The sequence below is a fragment of the Gavia stellata genome, chromosome 13 (assembly GCF_030936135.1).
Source record: "Gavia stellata isolate bGavSte3 chromosome 13, bGavSte3.hap2, whole genome shotgun sequence".
NCBI lineage: Eukaryota > Metazoa > Chordata > Aves > Gaviiformes > Gaviidae > Gavia > Gavia stellata.
In genome coordinates, this window is record NC_082606.1 from 588,962 (window position 1) to 593,600 (window position 4,639).

Below are 4,639 nucleotides of genomic sequence, written 5' to 3' on the forward strand. Positions count from 1 at the left end.
CCTGGGCACACTGCTGGCTCATCTTCAGCCAGCTGTCAATCAACACCCCCAGGTCCTTTTCTGCAGGGGAGCTTTCCATCCACTCGCCCCCAAGCCTGTAGCACTGCATGGGGTTGTTGTGACCAAAGTGCAGGACCCAGCATTTGGCCTTGTTGAACCTCATACAATTGGCCTCGGCCCATCGATCCAGCCAGTCCAGATCCCTCTGCAGAGACTTCCTACCCTCAAGCAGATCGACACTCCCACCCAACTTGGTGTCATCTGCAAACTTGCTGAGGGAGCACTCGATCCCCTCATCTAGATCATCAATAAAGATATTAAACAAGAGCAGCCCCAAGGAAGCTGGGAAGTGAAACCATGCCCTGTGGCAGGATATCCCAGATGCCTGGCTGAGGAAAAGGCACTGGGAGCTTGAACTGTAGTCCCTGGGGTTCCACCTGTCAAGGCCTCTGGCAACCTGGCTCCATGTGGCTGTCATGCTCCATGAAGGTCCCAGCTGCAGAGCTTTGAGTGAAGCCTGGCCCTGAAACTCCCAGGGAGCCAGGTGTCATTGCAGAGGGCATGTGAGCAGCAGGGCAGAGAGGGCTGGAGCAGGTAGTTGTGGCCGAGTGGTGAAGGCGATGGACTAGAAATCCATTGGGGTTTCCCCGCGCAGGTTTGAATCCTGCCAACTACGGGGTGCAGTCTCCTTTTTGGGCTCCCTAAAATTGACCAGGCTGCAGCCCTGGGACTCAGCTCCACACTGTGCCTGCTGCCCAGGGAGACAATGAAAACACCTTTGCCTAGAGCACTTGTCCTCGACCCCCACCCCCGAAATTCCTGGATGAATGGGAAATTCCTGGATGGATGGGAAATTCCTGGGTGGATGGGGAAGAGAATGGACAGGTGCTGAGTATGAGCCATGAAAAGAGGTCCACTCTTGTTGGTTGTTGAGCCTGATCTCACCTGACTTCCCAAGCAGCACAGCCCCAGCAGCTGTCTTCCCTACACCTGAAACTGCAGCAGCTCATCTCCAGAGAGAGCCTGCACAACATGGCCCTCATTGCTGAAGGTGAAGGGAAGACACCTCATCGATCTGACACCTTGCCAGCACTCACGAAGTGCCCCTCACTTTAGGTGTCATGAAGGCAGACTGGTGTGGAGCAGGAGGCAAGTGGCAGGAAGAGCCTCACCGAGAGGCTCTACCAGCTCAGGCTGCCCAGAGCCTTCCTGGGATGCCTTGCAGCATTTAAGACAGGGCACCAGCCAGTCCAGCTCGTCCAGCCCTGCCTTGGGGTGGCTGGGAGCCACCTCCACCCCCAGCAGTGTTGGGCAGGGCAGGATCCATACCAGGCAGGGAGAGGAGGGGTTGGGGTTTCTCTGACTCCCTGGCACACTGCATGGTGGCAGGGGCAGCTCTCAGCTGTCAGGAAGCAGCAAGGGCAGGGCTGCACCAGGAAGGATGACAAGCCAGGAGCTGTTGGGGAGCACAGTACAGCTCGGGCAGGGCAAGGCCTTCACAGCTCGCAAGGCGCTAACAGCTATACAACTTGCTTAAAAGAATGACCACTGCCTAGGAATAAGAGCTTTTACCTCAGGGTCCACGTGACCTGAAGACCAAACCTAAACTGGCTCTCACTGGCTGAGAACAACCCATACAGACTATAAAACAACCCGAGATTTGTCTTTCAAAGAAAACGCCAGCTATATAACCATGCCCAGAACAGCAATCTACCTGAATCTAGTATGAAACCCCTCCACCTGAATGGGACGTTTGCTTAGAACAATGAAGATTAAGACCCCCCGATCATACATCTGCACCACCTGCCCGGGAGAAGCACATACTGAATTTAAGAGCAATAGTATCTGATTAGCTGACCCCTTAACATAAGTAATGTCTTTGGGCGACACAACTGTATGGTAAACATATATAAACCCTGATTTGCACTATATTGGGGTCCTCCATGCATTAGGCTGGGGCACCGCTATGCACATCGCTATACCAGAATTATTTGCCTTGGTAATTCTATGCTACAGCGTCCTTGTCTCCCTCCTCAGCCAGCAAAGATCTGACTTTTATGCCGAGCACAGACCTGCAGGCCCCTGGGAGCTGCATTTCTGGGCAGGGTTGCAGCCCTCATCAGCTCACTGGAGAGCAGCTCCTCTCCACCCTGCAAAGAAACAAGGCTGACCCCTCGCTCCGGGGTTTCCTTCTTCACCTGTGAGCCAGCTTGGGAGGTCAAAGAGAAAATCCCCATCCAGCGCTATGGGCCGGAGATGTGGGGAGAAGGGCAAAGCAAGGCCCTCATGCTACTCAACACAGGGCCAAAGAAGGTGAACTTTCCAGGGAGACAATGTTCTTGTCCCGCTGAGGGCACGGGATAGACGAAGTGAAGGTGGCATGAGTGCTGGCAGTGCCAGGGAGCATCAGGCAGGGCTCTGGGAGGTCCCAGCTAAAGTGCTGGGCGGAGCAGAATCACAGAATCACAGAATCTCTAAGGTTGGAAAAGACCTGTAAGATCATCAAGTCCAACCTTAAAAAAACAAACAAACAAACAAAAAAACCCCACAAAAACCAAACCACAACACACCAAAAACCAACCCACCCAACACCACACAGCACCATGCCCATCAAGCCACATCCCACAATGCCACATCCACACGCTCCTTGAATATCTCCAGGGAGGGTGACTCTACCACCTCCCTGGGCAGCCTATTCCAATGTTTCACTACTCTCTCAGTAAAGAACTTTTTCCTAATATCTAGCCTGAACCTCCCCTGGCGCAATTTGAGGCCATTTCCTCTAGTCCTGTCACTAGTCACTTGGGAGAAGAGACCAACACCCACCTCTCTGCAACCCCCTTTCAGGTAGTTGTAGAGAGCGATAAGGTCTCCCCTGAGCCTCCTCTTCTCCAGGCTAAACAACCCCAGCTCCCTCAGCCGCTCCTCATAAGACTTGTGCTCCAGACCCCTCACCAGCGTCGTCGCCCTTCTCTGGACACGCTCCAGCACCTCAATGTCTTTCTTGGAGTGAGGGGCCCAAAACTAATGAGTAGAGTGGCACAGTGGAAGTGTGCTGGGCCCATAACCCAGAGGTTGATGGATCAAAACCATCCTCTGCTAATTCCTTTTTCCCCTGCTCCTGACAGCTGCTGCCTCTCCCAGCAAGGTTGAACATGCCCTGCTCTAGCTCTCTGGACATTCGCGCCCATAGCCCTCCTCTTCTCTCAGCCCCTTCTCTCTGCCACTGCCCCCCTGCTTTCTCCTATTGCTGCCTTAGCAGCCAGCACTCCCAAAGTGACCCTCAGCAAGGCAGACTGGTGGGTGTGGAGCAGCAGGCAGAGCTCTCCCCACAAAGCAGTGGGTGTCCTGGGGACACAGGTCTTTCTCCCTTCCCACGAGGCAGTTCAATCCAACTTGCCAGCCACAGGAGGGGACCTCCAGGAATCTGCAGGTGGGGAGGAGGACAAGGCTGGTGCTACTTTGGGAAACACTAATGCGATCAACTTGACCATCTGGGCTTTGTCTCCATCCTAGTCTGTTTGCTGCCTTGCCCACTTTTGGGTCCAGCCAGGAGCAGGGCTGAGCAGATATTCCCAATGGGCACTTTTTTGACTATTTGTAGCTAGGAGTCGGTAGTGGGGGGATTAGGAGGTGCTGCAGCGTGGCCTCTGTGAAACGGGGTAGAGGGGCTGCCCTATGTGGAACCCAGCCGGTTCCAGCTCCACAGTGGTCCCACTGCACGACACAGCTGAGCCAGCAGCTCTGTGAAAACATATTCCAGAGAGGACAGAAAACACTAGACAGACAGAGCCGGACTGAACAAAAAAAGTGGGAAAGAGTGGAGGGAAGATGCATCCCGCTTGGGCAGGTAAAGGAGACCAGTGTGAAGGAGTAAAGTTGAGCCTGGGACAGGGCAGAGGAAAGGCGGTGGTTTATGTTTGTCTTTTTGTTTCTCACTACGTGAATCTGTTTCAATTAGCAAAAAATTATTTTTTCCCCAAGTCAAGCCAAACACTGCCCACAACAGTTTTTGCTAAGCCATGTCCTTGTGTTTATCTTGACCCATGAGTTTTCTCATCCTGTTTTCAGTGCGCTGAATGTGGGGAAAGGAGTGGGCAGCTGGGTGGGTATTTGGCTCTGCTAATACCACCACAGATACATACACCAAAACACACGTACACTTGCACAGTACATGCACAGCCAGCACACGTATGAACACAGATGGGGAGCGGCACCATTACCAGCACCCACAGAAGCACTGCCAGCACTCACACAGGCATGAATCAAGACAGATGGCCCTATCCTTTTCTTTCCCTCTAGCTGCTTAGGGCTGGAGACCAGTGCTGGACACAGATCCCTTCCCTCCCACATGCACCCAGCAGTTCCCTCGGACCCTGGGCTGTACCATAGGCCTGTGCAGAGTCCATGCCTGCACCTCAGTCCTGGTTTGTCCAGTGTCCTGCTCCAAACCTGATACAGATCTCCCCTAGTCGGCAGCTATTGCAGCTTGGGATTGCCTAGCCAATGTCTTACCCACACAGAAAACACACACAGCCTAGCAGCTGAGGTTATTTACGTGTGCAGGGGTCTGGAGGGAGGAGGCCGGCCAGTCTGTGAGGAGCAGGAGCAGGAGCAGGAGGCAGCAATGCCCACAGGT

General features: G+C 53.8%; 1 non-coding gene across 1 annotated transcript; it reads left to right on the forward strand.

Annotated features, from left to right (window-relative positions):
* The first annotated feature begins 594 nt into the window (after positions 1–594).
* On the forward strand, positions 595–676 carry TRNAS-AGA (transfer RNA serine (anticodon AGA)). The gene has a single exon. It is a non-coding gene; the product is annotated as a tRNA-Ser (tRNA).
* Positions 677–4,639: the final 3,963 nt, after the last annotated feature.